Source organism: Nilaparvata lugens, chromosome X, assembly GCF_014356525.2.
Source record: "Nilaparvata lugens isolate BPH chromosome X, ASM1435652v1, whole genome shotgun sequence".
Classification (NCBI taxonomy): Eukaryota; Metazoa; Arthropoda; class Insecta; order Hemiptera; family Delphacidae; genus Nilaparvata; species Nilaparvata lugens.
The window spans coordinates 34470950-34492104 of NC_052518.1; positions in this window are offsets into that span (position 1 = coordinate 34470950).

Genomic DNA, 21155 nt, shown 5'->3' on the forward strand with positions numbered 1-21155 from the left:
AGGACCACGAATTTAGAACTGGTTAACATGTATGATATATGAGCTGTGTGAAGGTAACAAAAAAGAGAGCTTTTCAGCTTTACTTACGAGAGATGGTTGTTTATGGGTCAGCCGAGTGCTGAAGACTGAGGTTGTGGAGGGAGAAGCCTTCTTCTCCAACAGCAATGACGGTGAAGCGGGGGGAGGGGAACTGCATGAACAATTCTGTCTTTCTTATCTCTTGAGTATTCTTAACATTCCGCCCACCAAACGAAGCATGAGTTTAATAATTTTGAAACTGTAGCACATGAGAAGTAACACAAGAAGTATTGCACAAACTTGATGAAGAGATGATGCACATAATTAATTATGATGAATTTAAAACATAAGCGGTGAACACATAATATTCAGTCTCTATTTACAAAAAATGTCTCTCAGAGAGAGGGTGCCAAATTAAGCTATTGGCAACACAATGAGTTTATTTACAGGTCGCGTGAGGTGGCCGCAGGTGGCGCAAATCAATGCCACTCTTACTAATTGGTCTTGTCCGGGAAATATTTTTTCGACTATGCCCAGAGGCCACAATGTGGGCGCGGTACTCGTACTCTTGATAAGCACTATGTGACCCACTTTCAGGGGTTCTGAGGGGGTCTTCCACTTGTTTCGCTGCATAAGCGTATTCTGTATTAGGTATTGTATATTCTGTATTGTATATTCTGTACTCCATCGATTCCAAAACGTCTGCACAATTCGGCGTAGATGAGTCCCTCGCTGCCGTACGGGGGTGGTAGTATCCAGCGGGATCTCCACAGCTTGTAGCAACGGTCGGCCGATAAGAAAGTGACCGGGTGTCAGCAGAGGTGAAGTCTCATTGGGGTCCTGTGAACGCTCCAATAGAGGATGACTATTCATAATTGATTCAATACGAGAGAACACTGTGAAATATTCCTCCATTGTCATTGGATTATCACCAATTTGATTTTTCAACAGTGTTTTTGACATAATGAGATTCATCGATATGAATTGATCACTTGATGCAATATGAATATAGCAGACAGCACTGTAACCCTTTCCAGATGCGTCGGCAAATCCTATCAATGAGATATTGACATATGTAGTGTCAATATGATGAGGAATTTGAACATTTGAGAGAGTCAGCATTGTACTAGAAATATGATTCCACTGACTAGTCAAGTCTTCATCAAGCGGCTCATCCCAATCAAGGTTGGATAGCCAGAGTAATTTCAAAAAATATTTGAATGAGAATATTACAGGAGACAATAGTCCAAGCGTGTCGAACAATTTAGCTGTATACGATAGTATGGATCGTTTTGTTGGCAGTTCAGCGAACGGTGTAACAGTGTAAGAGAAAGCATCTGATGCAGGATTCCAACGAAAACCAAGAACTTTTATTTTTTGAGTCATATCAGAAAATGCGAGAGGGTTTTCCAACATCTCGATGGGAAATTCTTCAATTACTTCTTGCATATTAGATGACCATTTTCTCAATAGGAGTTCTCCTTTGGACATAAGTTCATTCAGCTGTGATATGAGTAATTTCGCTTCACATAGGCTAGAGGCGCCAGATACAATATCATCAACATAAGTGTGTTGGCGAATCGCATTGACAGCTAATGGAAATTCATTTTCATAATCATGGGCTAATTGAAGAAGTGTTCTTCGAGCTAGAAAGCTGCTTGACATCATTCCATACGTGACTGAGTTGAGTTCGAATTCTATCAGCTCTTCTCTTGGGGTGAACTACGATAGAATATGTGCTGAAATTTTCTATCTTCTTTTCTGATTGAAATTTGCCTGTACATCATTTTAATTTCGGATGTAATGGCTACTTTGTGAGTTCTAAAACTCATTAATATGTGAGTAAGATCATGCTGTAATTTAGGCCCAACATGAAGTGATTCGTTCAGCACAGTTCCATTATTACAAGGCGCTGATGCATTAAAGACTACTCTCAAATTTCAAATTCAAATTCTTTATTTAAAAAAAATAATTAAACAATCAAATGCATTCCAAAAATCAAATACAATATTGTTTCCTAATTTCTAATATGTGTTCCCTATAGGCTACCCTGTGTGGGGACACTTGAATATATATAATAGAATATTTATATACAAATTTGAATATTATATCATGAAAAACATAATAATTGAATATGGTATTATATTGAAATAAGTTAATATGTCAATATTTATAATCATTCTTGCACACATTCATACGCACACACATTCACATATGTGCACACATTCATACGCACACACATTCACACATGTGCACAAACACACACACACACACACACATACACTTACACAAAACTTAAAACTATGTACGGAGTGGTTGCTGTTTTTTTTTCATATTTAGTTCAATTTTATTCATAGTTAATGTTTCGTTTTTTTTCATAGTGCTGATGTAATTAGACCATGAATGAATGTGTTTTGAAGAAAGAGACAGTGATTGAAATTTGATACTGTCTTACTGTTTACGCATACCGGACGGGATTTGGGAGTTCAATGATCTTTGATTGTTGCAGTGTTCATGTCGTGTAATGTGTAAATTATACTAAATTTAGACCTATATTAATTTAGTAAAAAAATCATTCGGGTTGTCTAGTTGTAGAATGTATTTCTTGATTTCTTTCCTAAATAACTGATGTGACGTTATTTTTCTTGTTGTTACTAGAAGTGAATTGAATATTTTTATAGCTATGTATTTGAAGTGTCGTCTGGAATGTTCTAATCTTGGTTTTGGGAGGTTAATGTCCTGTGAATTCCTGAGGTTCATTCTTTCTCTCATCTGTTGAATATCGAAATTATTTTCAGCTAAATCCAGCAATGCTTTGAATAGAAAAGAATGTCTCACTGATAATATTGATATTTCTCTGAAGAGCATCATTGAACTATATTGTTTAGGTTTATTACAAACTATTTTTAATATTTGTTTCTGACCAGTAATCACAGGTTTAATATGAACATTGTATGCACTCCCATAGCATATTATTCCATAATTTATTCTAGAACCAATAATTGCATGGTATAATCGTAACAATACTTCTTTTGGACATAACTGTCTGAGGTAGTACGTGCTTGTTTTATTGTTTCACATTTACACAATATATTATTCACCTCTTGCGCACAATCTAATTTATGGAAGTGAATACCAGTTAACTCCTGATCCGTGTTTTGAAGATTAAATTGTATTATATTAGATTTGTCTGTGTTGATAGTTAATTTATTTTCGCAAAACCACCACCTAAGGTGCTTAAGATCCATTTCTAATTTATTTTTAAGTTCTTGATTTGTTTTGGCCGAATAAAATATAACTGTATCGTCTGCAAAAGATGTAATCTTTCCCTGTGAGTCACCATCCGTCAAATCGTTAATAAAGACCAGGAATAAAGTACTTGATAACACTGATCCTTGAGGAATACCTATGGTAATGTCCCCGGGTTCACTCAACGTATCGTTGATTCTGACCCTTTGACTCCTATTAGATAGGTAGCATCTTAACCAATCATTAGCAATTCCTCTTACTCCTGATAAATCAAGTTTTTTTGAAGCATGTTTTTATCAATAGCATCATATGCTTTAGATATATCAAGAAACAGAGCTGCACACTTATTATTAACACTAAAACTGTCATTTATTTCTGAAATGAGATTTTTAATTGCCACTTCTGTACTTCTTCCTTCACGGAAACCATATTGGTTATCACTAAAAAAGTTATTATTTTTATAAAAGTTTTCAAGTTTAATCTTGAATATTTTTTCTAAAATCTTGGAAAAAACCGGTAAAAGTGAAATTGGGCGGAACTGATCTATGTTTTTACAATTTGGCTTTTTAGGAATAGGTATAACTACGCTGTGTTTGAACATGCTTGGGAATTTTCCTTTGGCAATACTCAGGTTAATTAGATCGGTTAATTTGTTCAAATAATTCATGTAAGTTTTTTTAATCATGCTTGTGCTTATTCCATCTACACCTGGCGAAGATTTATTTTTCAATTTTCTTATTATACTTGCTACTTCCTCCGGATTTGTAGGGTGGAGAAAAATTGAATTTGTTGGAGATTTATATGGAAACCTTATTTTTGATATTCTAGCAGACTCTTTCCTGGTTTGCAATGTGGTTTGTTCTAATTCATCATTCATTTTATTCACAACATTTAGAAAATAACAATTAAACGAATTGAAAATTTTATTACTATCATGTATGCTATTTCCCTGCTCATCAACAATCAGTTTTAGTGGTTCTTTATTTTTTTTCAATCCTATTAACGCGTCAATTGTTTTCCACATCTTTCTAATGTTTCCCTGGCTTTCTCTAAACAGTTTTGAATAATAATATTGTTCTCTTTCTCTCAGTTCATTACATAAGTTATTTTTGAATGTATTGTATATTTGTTTCAAGTCGTCATTATTAGGTTGTTTGATTACATTCTTGTATAACTCATTTCTTAAGTTTATTTGCTTGATCAGATAACTATTTATCCATGGCGACCTATATTTCTGTGTCAAGTTATTTTTTAAAAGAAGATTTTCTTGTGAATCTTTGATAGTGCTTTTTAAATGTCAATGAAATTTTCCCATCCCTCATCAACTGATACTGCTGGTATTTCTCTATTCCAATCAATTTGGTTGTTGAACTGTCTTCTTTCTGAACACAGTGATGCGGGATAACATAATTAGATGAGTGTGAAGTTTTGGACATGTGTTCTAATTCCACGTACTGTCTCATGAAATCATGATATTGTTTATGAACATTTCCGTTTGATGCTAATTTTTTCTCTAGTGAGGTATATTTCTTCATTGAGGAGGTGCGGTTGTCACCAAATGACACATCTTTAGTTTTGAAAGGCAATGCGACTTCATAGCGACCAGACGGCCACCGAGTGGTGGTTTATGTGTAGAGATTTCCGCAATATGCATGAGAAGGATTCTTTTCAACTTCTACTGAAACCTCTTCAGTCTCCCAAAATGTTTCAATCAACTGGTTGATTGGTTCAACATAGGTGAGCAAGCTTGTAGCCTTATTGACACTTGAGACAGGTTCATTAGAATCAACTTTGCCAATGATAATATACTTAAATACTGTGCTCAATGCTCCAGGCGAATTGGGATATGATTTAGTAATTCCATGAGATTGAGCAGATAACGTTTGGAGAAAAGAGTCAGCTCCTAATAACAAGTCAACTTTATTAGATATGTGAAACTTATCATCAGCCAGTTTCAAGTTTGAAAAATGCTCAAATACTTCAGGGTTCAATGAGACCATGGGTTGGTTACATGTGATGACTGATAAGACAGTGGCTTTATTACTTGATCTAAATTCTGGTTTGAGCCTCGAGGATATAGTGAGATGAACTTCACCATGAGTTTTAGTAGTTTCAGAGTCAATACCGATGAGTTCTCGATCAGTGTAGCTAGACTTCAAATTCAATTTATCCACTAACTCCTTAGTGACAGCTGTTATCTGTGAGCCTGAATCTATTATGGCTCGGGCAATGTGAGGCCGATTGAAAAGATCAAATACCATGACATTAGCGGTACCCAACAGACAAGAGGATTTATCTGAGGTCGATAGGCTAGAAGTATTGCATACAGCACCAGATGTAGGAGCGCTATCCTTCTGAGAACGCACATTAGTAGGCTCAGATGAGCTAGAATACCTCTTTTCATTATACAATAATGTATGATGCTTAGATGAGAAACAAGTTTTACATACATTTGTAGATTTGCAGAACTCTCTTCTGTGAGAAAATGAAAAACATGCTAGACATAGGTTATTTTCTCGAACAAACTTGTATCGTTAGTCAACAGACATATTATAGAATTTTTTGCATGCATAGATATTATGATCCATAGATTTACATACAATACACAGTGGTTTAGACTTGACATTCAGGTTATTAATCTTAGACTGAGTCTGATCATTTGCGACTAATGAAAATCTCTTAGGTTTATTTTCATATGAATGAGAAACTTTAGTTTCAACCTTACTGTTCATTTGAATTGCAGTGGAAGGTTGTACAAGTTCGTACGTGCGGCACTTAGCTGTAAGAAGTTTCATTAAATCTTCATAAGATGGGTTACTGTCAATAGCCTTTTTCTCAAATTCAAGGCGAGTTCTTGTGTCTAAATGTTTCAAACACAAGGATAGCAAAATGAAGTCAGTTAAGTGAGGGAGCTTTTGTGCTTTCAAAGCAGAAACACAATTGCTGTGCACATCTAGAAATGTTCTCAAAGATGCATGATCAGATTTCGTGATTGCCTTAAATTCAAGCAATTGATCAACGTAATGAGCACACAATCTTCTTGGATTGGAGAATCTATCACATAGCAATTTGTAAGCTATAAGATAATTTTCATCAGAGAGCGATAAATTAGCTATCATCTGGGTTGTGGTACCTGAAATGCTGGCTTTCAAATAATGAAACTTTTCAATATTGCATAATGAATCATTGTTGTGTATTGAAGCATCAAACATATTTATAAATTCCATCCAACTTTCTATTTCACCGTTAAATTTAATTGATTTGACTTGAGGGAGATGAATATTATTAGAACTGTTTCTAATCACAGTGTCAGTGGTTGATGGCTGTCTACATTTTGCCGTGAATTGAGAGTACAAATTGTTGTAACGCTCTATCATGATATCATACTCCTGATCCAAGGAATCTGAATTTAGAGCAATTTCTGTAATTTTGTCTTGTAAAGAATTGAAGGTTCTAAAATCATTTCTGACATCTTGGATAATAAAATCCGAGGGGACAAGTGGTAGATTTGAGATTGCATGAAATAATCTATCAATGAGTCTTTTCCTTTTTACCATCAGTATTTTCAAAGCAGAGGAGCCTTGACTTTCATGAGTGGCTTGCTGAGTGGTTTCATTCAATCTTGACTCTGATAGAGAGTTCTCAGCCTCACCGTGATTTGATATTGTAATATTATAAGAGATATTTGAGGTTATGGCATTTGTTTACATTTACAGAGCCGAGACGTTGTTCCCACTTCCCAGTGGTGTAGAGAGCACAGAGCTGTTTGTAAGGTGAGCAGTCTGTGATACTGTATAGAGATACTGTATCAAGATACTGAATCAGTGAACAGGCCTTAAACACGAAGATACTGTATCAGACAGGTTCCTGTCGCGTTGCTGATGGGTGAGTGCGGATCTGCACCTAGCGTAGACTGGGTGCCTAGAAATCCAACTGCGTCTTCACGTGACTGTGTTGGCATGGTTGAGATTGCGTGGTAGAGCTGCGCAATGACTGAAGTTTGAATTCAAGGTGAATAATTCTTGAAGAACCGTTGTTAACCATTGTGGTTGTGATAAAGCATGCAGTTTATAACTTGTAGATTGTAGGATTGTCACAAACACAATGCCACAAACGACGAAAATGGCAGATGGTGTCACTCAATACGAACACGAAATTGAGGAAATCGAAATAAATTGGAAGTGAGAACTCCGAGAGATAAGAAGTTTTTGGCTTTTTGAGAGTTCAAACACTGAGCACCAGTGTTCACACAGCTCTAGCGAACGAATTTTAAAATGAAACGCGAACTATAGGAAACCAGTTCATACACTAGAGAATAGCTTTTTCCTTTTTTCCATAGGCACTAGTACCGAAAATCCACAACCGTGGGACCAAGTTTGGTAATTCTATGAGAGCTAGGAGGACCGCGAATTTAGAACTGGTTAACATGTATGATATATGAGCTGTGTGAAGGTAACAAAAAAGAGAGCTTTTCAGCTTTACTTACGAGAGATGGTTGTTTATGGGTCAGCCGAGTGCTGAAGACTGAGGTTGTGGAGGGAGAAGCCTTCTTCTCCAACAGCAATGACGGTGAAGCGCGGGGAGGGGAACTGCATGAACAATTCTGTCTTTCTTATCTCTTGAGTATTCTTAACATTCCGCCCACCAAACGAAGCATTAGTTTAATAATTTTGAAACTGTAGCACATGAGAAGTAACACAAGAAGTATTGCACAAACTTGATGAAGAGACGATGCACATAATTAATTACGATGAGTTTTAGACATAAGCGGTGAACACATAATATTCAGTCTCTATTTACAAAAAAATGTCTCTCAGAGAGAGGGTGCCAAATTAAGCTATTGGCAACACTATGAGTTTATTTACAGGTCGCGTGAGGTGGCCGCAGGCGGTGCAAATCAATGCCACTCTTACTATTTGGTCTTGTCCAGGAAATATTTTTTCGACTATGCCCAGAGGCCACAATGTGGGCGCGGTACTCGTATTCTTGATAAGCACTATGTGACCCACTTTCAGGGGTTCTGAGGGGGTCTTCCACTTGTTTCGCTGCATAAGCGTATGTAGATATTCTGTACTCCATCGATTCCAAAACGTCTGCACAATTCGGCGTAGATGAGTCCATCGCTGCCGTACGGGGGTGGTAGTATCCAGTGGGATCTCCACAGCTTGTAGCAACGGTCGGCCGATAAGAAAGTGACCGGGTGTCAGCAGAGGTGAAGTCTCGTTGGGGTCCTGTGAACGCTCCAATAGTGGTGAAGCGGGGGGAGGGGAACTGCTTGAACAATTCGGTCTTTCCTATCTCTCGAGTATTCTTAACAGCATGAATAGCTTTTTCATCTTACATCTTACAAGCTTTTTCATGAATAACTTTTTCACTACTCTTACCCCACACTCAAAGTTAGAGTGAGAGTGAAAAGTCAAGTGTGAATAAACACTATAATATAATTTCATTGGCTTTAGCTGTTGTACAATATTCTCACTCACATTAAGTGTAAGATAATTTCTTCCTTCACTATGCTTGGAGGAGAAGGAACAATCAAACATTTATGAAGTGTGATATTTCATAGTTTGGAAGCTACTGACACACAGTAACAAGAAAGACTCTGAGAAGCCAAACATAGATTTGAATTATAAAATTAGAATCAAACTGGGTGTTTTGAAAAAGATTCATGCATGAGGAAAGAGATACTGATGTAAATCATTTTATGGTATGAGTCATTTCTCAAGTGACCTATTTAGAAATAGCATTGCTAACACTTTCAAATCAAGTTTATACCTATGACAGTAGTAGACACATGAGAACAAGGAAATGCAAAAGCATTGAGCAATTGGTATAGTTTGCTCTCACTCCCTACATTGTTCTGACAAACAAACAGAAATGATTTTTATTTTCTGTAACGAATTTTCAAAATTGAATTTTATAATGTAGATACTATGTGATTCATCAGATAGAACTCCATGTGACAAGGCTTGCTGCTGACATGGGTTAGAATCATTGTTGCGAAACAAATCCTTCCATATCAATGCCTACTGCGTTTTCCATGAGATCAATAAATCAATTTTAATGATCATTCCAGTCCTCTCATGGTTACATTATGTGTTAGAGTATAAAAACACATACACATACAATCTGGACTAGCATGCACTTCTCTTTGGACTATCAGAATCTGAGGAATGACTAATATAATTTTCACAAAATGCAAAACTTTCAAAGATTTCAGTCTTTGAAGTTTGTAATCCCTCCTTACACACACACCATGTGATTGATCTAAAAACTTGTCACAAGCACTGTTATTGCGGTTTTGGTTAGCTCTAGGAGTGAAGATGATAAACTTTTTCTCAGCTGAACTTATGCTTCTCTCTCTCTCTATAAGCTGATGTGATCTGATGTGTTTGAATTCAGTGTATACTGCATACTGTTACCATGTTTGATTCTAAAAAACAATCAATTATGAGAACACCAGGAGTAAATTTCATTTCTTGTTTGTTTTGGCGAAAATTGCTATTTATTCTACACTTGTCTTTTCCTTTCACTCTGACGACTCTATTCGTTCTTATACAATTAGAATGATCTAACAAATAATATTAGAGGAAGGTGGGATGACATTATGGGAGAGATATCTTGAGGAATATTAATCAATGAAAGAGATGTAGATGGGAGTCAACCTATAGGAAAATTTCAATTCAAAAGGAAGAACCTCCAAAGATTTGGATTACCGAATCTTGAATGATTTTTCGAATGAAATCCCACTCTGTCTGTTCAGCTTTTGCTTCTTCCTCTATCAGAATTATTAGGAAAACTACACATTTATGTCCTTGACGACTCAGTCCATGTGCAATCTGAGCATAAATTCAGCCTTAAAAATGCAAGTATATTATTCAAATTATCTGAAAGATTACAGAAGTCTTGACATGAAAAAATATGATGCATAACAATGATCCCGAGAGGAAACAGTTATTTTGTGTGTAGATTGTAAATTACTTACATCGTAGGGGGAGAGAGTATGTGCATGTGCTATTTTTACTCACAGCATATGCTCCAAAATCAACTCAACTTAAAAAAGAGATCTAACACTGAGTGGATTTTGTCATCATAATTGCAACTTTTCTTCTCTCATAACATGAGAAGCAATCAGCAGAGTTAGAGTGGTGGAGGAGGAGGAGGAGGAGGAGGAGGAGGAGGAGGAGGAGGAGGAGGAGAAAGGAGGAGGAAGGAGGACACAGCAAATCGAAGGTTAGTTAGTTATTTGATAAATTTCTTTACTATACTAATTTCCAATAGATCTGTTCACATTACAAGAAGAATTCACATTGTGATTTACTGATTCAGTTAATAGTTATTTGTCACGATGCACATTACAAGAGCTTGCATATTAACTTGATGTTGATGAATCACTGTTTGATTCTGTAATATGAAAGCAAGAAATTATAATACTCATTTTGAGATTCTGTAGAGAATGTGTTGCTAATACTGATATGGTGTAGCTTTATTACTCTATTTGTTATTGCTAGATCATTCACCTATCAAAAATTTAATATTCTTTGCAATCAGATCAAATTCATTAAATGAAATTGACATCAAGAGACGAGATATGGCCATATTTGACTCTATGTACTGGTAAAACATGACAAGAAACTCTCTCTCTCTCTCCCCTCCATTCATATGCATGTGTACTGAGAGACAGCCTTGGGAGATATGCTCCAATTCTCCTCCCACTCGAACATTAGCACATTTAACAATATTGCATCATACATCTTGGAAGGTGAAAAGCACTATTTCATCTCACACTCTCATCCAACAGCATCATGAATCTCCAAGATATAGGAACACAATTCAACTTATACTGACAGATTAAAGTGAATCAATTTAAGACTATGTTGACTCATGGGAGAGAAGCAATCCCAGACTGCTATAGATAAGATACTCTTTTGTAGATGTGCTAAAACCCTATTACTCTTTAAGTCTCTCGCTTTCGAGGTAGTGAGTTAGTGGCAAGGATGTTTTGAATATTCTTTCAAAAGAATGCAAAGAATACAAAGCCCCACCAATTCATGTAGATGCATAATAATATTAGCTACAGCTATTGTCAATTGCTTTTTTTCATATCATATGCACTTCAAAAATCATTTTCTTAGTCTATATTATGTAAATTCATCTATAATTTACTATATTGTAAGCTATTGTATATAAGTGTAAAAGCCAGTATATATTGTAATCTACACGAATAAAGCACTCAATCAATCTCTCACTAGCTTTATTCTCAGATAGAAATATGCAAGTAAGGATTTTCTGTTTTTGTTAAGAAGTTTGATGAAACTCTATAGCAATGATTAAAACTTTCCTTGTCTGACAGCTCGAGAGTTCTGCTCGGTTCACACCAGGTACACATGTACACTTCTAATCGCTTAGTGGATACTTAGAACTAACAATATTGAAGGTTTATTGGAATGAGGAATCATTCATGTATACACTTGAAATTTATTTACACAATTCACCACAATTGTTCAACACTTCCTCTTCAATTTTTATTAGTTTAGTCACAGACAGTTTATGTGGTTGATAATAGCAAAGATGGTCACATATATATCGTTCAAATTGAGTGTGTTTAAAAAATGTCTTTTAGATGTTTTACCAGATAATGATTTTCACAAGTACAATAACACTTTCACAGACAATGTTCCAATCCATTCAGCTTTCCAAGCTCAGCTCCAACTCAGGATCTGCACTCGAGCACTTTGTTGGATCCATCACGGATGAATGAAGAAACTATACATATGTCAGTACTAATATAGAGAATTAAATGGGTTATGTCCATTTCCGCCAATGCAGCATACACGGGCGGTATGATATCTCATTGCTTGCATACAATAAACAAATTGAATTTCTTTTCCATTTTAGAGAAAGCCATATCTTGCAAAGTTTTTTTTTCTGTATTTGAATAGAATTCACATTTTTTCATGCCAAGCATTCTATTGTTTTCACACATAGAATTTGGAGACAAGTACATATTTTTCATTATTAATGAATTATAATGAATTGCCGCGTAGAGGTCACATCTCCCCCCAGGATTGTGATGATGAATTTCACAGGCATTATATCACCATGAACTAGTGAAGTGGTTGAAATTTGGTTTCTCAATTTCATCCAGTAAACAACATACATTTTTGTGTAACCTTCTAAGAAACTTCGCTTTCTCTGTACCTTACATGTAGATTTTATCATATCCTTCAAGATAAGATATCAATAATTCGTCTGTAAAAATAAAATGGCCATCTTCCCAGCATATTTTGTGATAATTGTTCTCTGCCCATGTCACTTGCTTACGCAATTTAGCACTCAATTCCGACTTTGCAAATGGTGACTTGAAATGCAACACAACAAAGCTATTTACTTCATTTATGATAGCAATTTCTTTCAGTATAATTTGATTGAAATTCCCCTTGAACCAATGCATGTTGACTGTTGCGAATTTTTTACAGGAGAGAGTTTCTTCCTCCTGTTCGATGACGACGCCTGTTTTGTCCTCCTCCATCGTCCTTCTTTGTCCTCTGTTCTCCTCTTCCTCCTCCTCCTGTGGTTTAGGCTACTACATCTTGAGTGATAGTAGAAGAAGTCTTCCTCAGCATCAACATCACACTGTATCCCGATAGACCAGGGTTTCTTCTCAGAATTAGAAGACATTGTAGATGTTAACCGATCAAAGCTAAAACCTCAAAAGAGTAGAATTTGAAAAATGCAATACTTATATAGTTTGTGCTCTATCGAAAAAACAGCATGGAAGTAAGCAGTTTGTACAACATTCCCAAATCTTCACACATTTTCAAACATGAATCTTATCTTGTCAGTGTTTTTTATCTGTTCTATCATCAATGAAATAACACATTTGAATATTTAACCAACCTAATGAATTACAGTAGTAAAGTTCATGCATTTCATTTAATTACAATATTGCACACATACACTTATATGTTTTGATCTTTCTTTGTCAATCCTGTTCTAACCCTGTCTCGTCTGCAGAATCTTGTAAAAAATTCCAGATAAGTTGATTTGATTGTTCTTCTGTCAAATGAGCATTTTTTTCTATGATAGCTTTCTTAATTCTATTGATAGACTGTTCAAGAATTGCACACTCACATTTCTTGTGAAATGTCTGGGCGGTCGCCCTTCCCCCAGTATTCATCATATGATGTACCATATAAATCACAAACATCAATATGATCATATCCTTCACTGAACCAAAAACCTAATTTTTCATAATCTCTCACAAAAATTAAATATTGTAGATTTGTCCATCCTTTTTCTGCTAAATGCTGCAATATATCTAGGTGCGTGTCCAAGAGTTCACTTAATTTATATCAATAACTAATTTTTTCTGAAGGAACAGAATGTCACTTAATTGATTAAAATGTCTATCTATAATGAATTGAACACACAAATCTGAAGACTTTAAGTCAGACTCCACTGATGCCACACCAAACACATTATCCATCTCAGTACAGTAGCTTGATGTTGTATCACAAAAGACAAGATCACTACTGACAGATTACCTTGCTCTAGCTTATTATTATTATGAAAAGCACACTCTAGCAATAATTTATTGTACTTCTCTCACCAAGCGCTCTATATATTACTACAAAGTTGATATGTTCTAATCAAAAGGGAATACTATTTACTATCATCAATAGAGACTTGTCAAGTATGTTGTAATTTTTTGTAGAAATTGCAAACAATTGCACATTCATAAATCTATCTCTTAGACTAACATTGGGAGGAGTGTCTGATGAATTGACACATGATTTGATATAAGATAATGTATGATTTCTCACTACCAGAGATTCCTGCATTAATAGCAGTGTTTCCAAATCCCTAATCTTATTTCATACATTTTGTATAGATTCCAATATTCTCTTACTATCACACTTTTTTGAAGAAATATGGAAAAGTAATAGCATATTCACACAACATATTATGAAGAGAAGAACAAATATTATTCTCCAGATGATTATCTTCATTGCACAGCTACAAGTGTTGTAAGCACACTGATAAAAATTTACTGTTGCTAACACTGGTGTTATTCAATTTTTACTTGTGGAAAGATACAATAAGTTGAGGTGAGCATATGCATACCACATAATTTCATTTTTATTGAAGTTCATGCAGTGAATAAGCCCATTTTCTATTATTATAACTACAGAGTGAGAGTTCACTTTCATCAAGATAATTCTTCAATATTCATTTTTATATAGTTGACTAATCGTTTAAGCTTCAATATTTTTTTAGCAACGACATCATCTACTAGTCATGATGAATCACTCAGACAGAATATTATTATTATTGATTTTTCCCCCCACAGAAAACTAGCTATTTTCCATTAAACATTATAGGTTTTTAATGCTGAATCTATCCAACAGTTGAGCTGTCTTGACTGCTCACTCTGTTCAAAGCAAGCTCCCTCTGACATTGAGTTGCTGATTAGCTACTAGTACTAGAACAAGGTAAGGATAAGGATCAAATATTCAAGATATATATACATTTATTTAGACACACAAGATTTTTCTAATCAATTCACAAATAGTAATTAACCTGAACAAACACCAGTTTCACAATAGTTACTCAATTTATACTAATTCCAGATCAGTGAATTTGTTAGTCTGACAAAAATCGCAAACTAATATAGTTTTCATTCAAATCTAATTAGTGATCACATTCAACTTATTAGGAAGAAAAAAATCTTCTCACTCTGTCCTTACAAATAGAAACAAGAATCGTTATTTTCAAAATAGTTATTTGGGATAAAGTTATTTTTGCAGGCTAATGTGAATTTTACTGGGTGAAATAACCACTGGAGAGATGTAGGCATGATTACATTGAAACATTGCCGAACCGTTTTTTCCAAAATTTTCCAGAATAAAGCTAGTGAGAGATTGATTGAGTGCTTTATTCGTGTAGATTACAATATATACTGGCTTTTACACTTATATACAATAGCTTACAATATAGTAAATTATAGATGAATTTACATAATATAGACTAAGAAAATGATTTTTGAAGTGCATATGATATGAAAAAAAGCAATTGACAATAGCTGTAGCTAATATTATTATGCATCTACATGAATTGGTGGGGCTTTTTTTAATGTGCTATCCCCATATTGAGAAAACTCTAATTGAATGTCACTTAGTTATTCAATACAAAGTATTAATCTACATTAGGCCTATTGCACAATCAATGATGGGAATGGGTTTTTTTTTTTATTTTTTTTTTTATTTTTTTTTTTATTTTTTTCATATATTCCTTTCTTCTTCTAGAAGAACAAGAGGCGATTTACCTTCTCGCTGTACACACTTCAGATAGAGTTTTTGTTTGTTGAAATCCTCAAGTGTTTGAAGATTCAATACACTCAGAAATTTCTCAGGTAAGTAAACTTCGCAATAATAGTCACCATTGCTGTCATGATCGTATAACCTCATTATGATTCGCTGACCCTGCTGTGTTCTCACCAATCTAGCGTGTACAACACGGTACCACGAATCATGGTCAAGATCTTTGAGTGAGACCGTTGGATATTCAGTTTTCGAAATATAATTGAATGACTTCATACTAAAAAGTCTATCATTTCCAGTGTTGCTTCTCTGCAGATGGTGATCCATAATAATAAGAAAAGCTTACCGCGAGCGCGATCGAGTGCAAGAATAACAAAGCAGCTATATGCTTGCGTGGGTTGTCGGTTGAAGACTGAGCAAACCTGTTAAGCCGTCAGCCCCCCACAACCCATTCCGTTTCCTGTCGACTCCTTCCACATTCCTTCTGTTGACTCGTTCTCCCCTCCGCCTCCTCACACCTTTCCTTCTGTTGACTTCCCGCCATTCACCTTTACACGCACTCTCGCTTTCTACCTTCTTCTTCTTCTTCTTCTTCTTCTTCTTTACATGTAGTCGCATTCCTTTCTTCTCCCCTCTTCTTTACAGCAGCTAGTCGCTTCTTCTTCTTTACATGTAGGCGCATTCCTTTCTTCTCCCACCTCTTCTTTACAGCTAGTCACCGCATCTTCTTCTCCTCCTCTGTTCACCTCTAGCGATCTTAAAATTTCTTCTTCAATTCTTATTAGCTTGTTTACATTCAAACTAAAGGGTCTGTAATAAGCTAAGTAATCACTGATATCGTTAATATTAACTGTATTTAGAAATATTGCTTTCAATTGTCTAGCAATACTACTGTTTTTTGTCTCTATTGCTTTTTGACACAAATCATACCATTCAATGTAGTTTTGTAATTTAATTTCTAAACATTCTGGCGCATAAGACCAAGTTTGTGGATTCATTATAGCTCTTCAATCTGCTGCTAGCGAAGGTACACTAAATGAGTGGTACTAGAACAGTGAAATTTATTGCTTTTCGCTTCTCCCTTCCACCGCTACCTACATTTTCGCTACAGGTCAGACTGCATACTCTCGCTTTATGCGAAATCAAATCAAATCCACAATAAACACATAGTATGCTTTCCCCATCAAAATAAAAACCTTGTCGGGCATAGTTGCGTTTTCGTTGTTTAGTTAACAGCTTACAATGTTTCATACTTTCCATTCTATTATTTTCGCATGTATAATCGATATCAGCAGCAGCATTACGATTCAATGAACTCATATTTTTTGTAGGCATTGAAGCAGCAGCAGCACTATTCTCCTTTGTTTGCTTGTTACACATCAAGATTGTCAAATAATGATACGCACTGAACAGCGCACACCGCCCATTGGACGATTTGTTATGAATTTTGCATACACTAAAACACCAAGAATTTTCAAACATTGTATAGTCTGCTTTTTGAATATCCTCCGGCATAGTAAGCACATTGTCGTGTAACCTTTTCAAAAACTGTGTTTTTTCTCTTCCCTTTGTATAGATTGTGGTATATTTTGCAAATATGAAGCAAGCAGCGCGTCAGTGTAAATTAAGTCGCCTTGGTCCCATCTAATTTTATGATAGTTATGTTCAAGCCAGCTGACATCACGGTACATTTTTCTACTCAGTAATGTTTTCGGAAATGGTGATTTAAAGTGTAGCACAATATGTCGTAGTTTGTAATCGATTATGGCTACCTCTTTAATAATGATAAAATTATCATCACTTTTGAAAAAATGAAACTCGACTACAGCAAAATCAATGTCATCATTTTTCCTGTCCCATTCTTCTTTACTCTTCTCCTCCTCCTTAATTCTTGCTGCCTCCTTCTCCAATTCTTCTTCTTTATCCAAGTCGCATTGTATGCCAAAGTCTCGAAATTTTGTTGATACTTGCTCATCATCATCCATTTTCTGTTGTCCGTCGGTGCATGCACACATTCTATGTACAAATGCATCAAATTTTGCTTTTGTCAATGATGACAATGATGATGATGATAATGATGATAATGACGACGACGACGACTGAGGAATATCTATGTTATTATTCAAGCTATTAGAACACATTACAACTGAACACTGATGTAATTACTGTTCATACACGCACTTTTATATACCCCCCTCCTCCTTCTTTGTAATGCATAGCTCGCTCTTGCGTCAAATTACTGTACTTCACGAACTAATGCGCTCAATGGTTTGTATTCTACTAATGTGTCACTTATCAAAATACAATATGCAGTCGTTAAATTTGGCACATTTTCTGTAAACTCCATTTCCAATCGAATGTCTGTTGACGATGTTAAATGATCAGCTTGATGTGAACAATCTAGTACAATTATTGGACAGCAATCAGTAAAAGTTTTATAATCTACAACTGTACCATAATCAGTATGAAGTCCTAAATTATAATAGCTGGGCGAAAATTCAATAAACATTTTGTACAAAAGTTGATTGTTTCCATTTATACGATCATACGGCAGATATTCACTATTCAGGAAAAGTTTAACATCGTGCAATTTGCACATATCAAATTTCGACATTGACTTTCCCATTACATTTTTCCTGTTTGTCTGAAATGCTAATATTACAAATCGCAGTGTATCAGCTTTTGAAGCCGTCTTTATAGTCCAAATCGTGCTAACACTGCTCGGCAGCTGAGGATATTCGTGGATATCCCATTTTCTGAATGCAATTTTCAATGGCCTATCCTGATCGACAATTTTCAGAAACTTCAATCTTAAATGATCATCTACATGAATATAGGGCACTTTCCAAAGCAATTTTGTTATTTCCAACGACATTGATGTTGCTTGCAACGACTCAATACAATTAATATCTGTTGCAGACCTCAAAAGCACAAGCTCTTGTCTCATATTCAAAATTACATGTTGAAAATCTTCGAAAAATGGCAGAAGTAATTTTAACGGTACGCAATAAGCAAAAGTATTATTAGTTAGTGTTGATGCACTATCAGTGAAACCTGCTAAATTATATGTATTTTTATCGTTTAGTTGTTTCACTAAATATGATTTAATAGTAGAAGTAATACCTACTAGTCGACTCTTTGCAACGACTGTACCTGCCAACTCAAATCGTATCTCATCAAACATATGTGCTACTGCATTTGAACTGAGCGTATATACAGCCTCGACCGGCGGATCATCAGGTTTGTCTTTTGCCGGCGGTTTTGTACATGTAATTTTCCCCTCAACAATAAGAAAAGATTTTGCAACTAATGAAATAAGGTCATGAGACGATTTCGACAAACGTATTTCATCATTGTTATTAAATTTCAATTACCATACGGCGCATGCGTATGATAATCAAATTTTGTTATATCTGAATAATCTCTGAGTTATGTCGAGTGAGTAAACGTGTGTCAGTTCGGCTCCGTCTTCTAACAGATATTTCGTAGGGTTATACAGTTCAATTCACTTCAATTATACATCTAGTTATTCAGTTTCTCGAGCTTAATTCAATAGTGAAATTATATTTTTGATTAACTCACACTCTTTTTATTTATCTTGAAAAAACATTCCTAAATCTTCAGTTCACCTTCTCGCCTATAAAAGTGTAAATCCACCTAACGGTACACGATGGTTCGACCGAATAGAGGCACACCGAAGAATGAGGTCAATGCTCCGAAGCCAGCTATTTCTGGAGCATTGTCCGAAGAGACCCTCCTCATTATTCGACAGCAAATCGAAGAGTCTGTCCACAGTGCTGTATCAATGGCTGTGAAATCTATTTTCGAGGAACTTCAGGCATTAAAGGATGAGAACAAACAGCTGCACGATAGAATTCGTGAGCTGGAGGTGTCTTGTCACCTGAAGGTCGACGACCTCGAGCAATATGGGCGCCGACATTCTATACGTATTTTGGGATCCCGGAGAGTGACAAAGAAGACACGGACCTGCTGGCGCTCGATGTCTTTAACAAGAAGCTGAACGTGCCCGTGACTTTGGCGGATGTCAACCGCTCGCATCGCGTTGGAAGGCGTCAACCACCTCAACAAGGGCAAGCTAAACCCAAGGACCGACCCATCATAGTTCGACTCTGCAGCTACCGGACCAGGAAGATGATCTTCACGCTAAGAGGAAGCTGAAGGGTTCCGGCGTCACCATTCGCGAGGATCTGACTGCGGAGCGCCTCAAGATCCTCAACGCTGCGGCCGACCGTCATGGGCATAGGAATGTTTGGTCATCGGACGGGAGGATCAAGATCTCTATCGGCGAGGGAGGATCCAAGAGGGTCCACACAGTCGAGAGGATGACCGACCTTCAAAAAATAAAGGTAAATTAAATCATTTCAGGATTCGATTACTAAGGTGCCCTTCACTACAAAAATAGGAAATTCGTATTAAAACATTTCACAATAGATATACCTTGGCATTTTTCATGAGCTGGCTTTCTGTTCTATAAATGAATCTTTCCACTGCTATTTATGATTATGTATGAGACAATTATTTCAAACTAAGGAGATCCACATTTGTTAATACTGATTAATAATTTATCTTGATATTAATTCCCAAAACTACGTTCAATGCATCAACTACTATACTCCAGAGGGTACTTAGAGAATCATTATCTCTATTCTTACTAATAATTATTACATCTCTTACCAAAATTATTTCCATAATTAATAATTTTCGAAATGCTGAATTTCAAATAAATTGGATGATTAACATACGTTATAGATATGGATGTAATCTATAGGTAAAGATAGTAATCTCTTCTATATTAGGTGTACATAATGATATCTCCTACTGTTGCCACAGCTCGAGCAATAGAAGCAAATGTGTGAAGAATTATTGATAGAACGGAGGGGTGGGTAGTCTGTTCATATGCTTATATAGGGGCTGTGTTTCATTTAATGTTATCTTAGACATTCATCACTAAATATTACAGTTCTCAATTTACTACTTTTATTGTTATTGCAACTCCCAATAGTTAATTATACTTCTAATACTATATAATATTTTTCACACTTCACCGTTCAATCCTATTTAAAACTCATCTAAAATAATCTAGCACTTTCTCCATCGTCTCCTCTACTTCTTATTTTTCTTTCTAATTTCTCTTCTTGATCTTATATTTGTAATGATTACTTGAATATTGTTGTTTGCGATGATGATTATTATTCTTTTCTATTCTTCTTCTTCTTCTTCTTCTTCTTCTTCTCTTCTTCTTCGTCTTCTTCTTCTTCTTCTTCTTCTTCTTCTTCTTCTTCTTCTTCTTCTTCTTCTTCTTCTTCTTCTTCTTCTTCTTCTTCTTCTTCTCTTTCTTTTTCTTTTCTTCTTCTTTTCTTCTTCTTCTTCTCTCCTTGATTAATTCAAGATCACAATACGATGTTCTATTTCTTATTCTATAGTTCAGTTTCATAAGTTCTTCTCAATTTGTGCACATTCCTTCTTTCTCTTCTTTTCTTCCCCATTGTTATCATTATTTTCCCTGTGATTTTTTCACTAGCTATCCAGCATGTTCAAATGTTT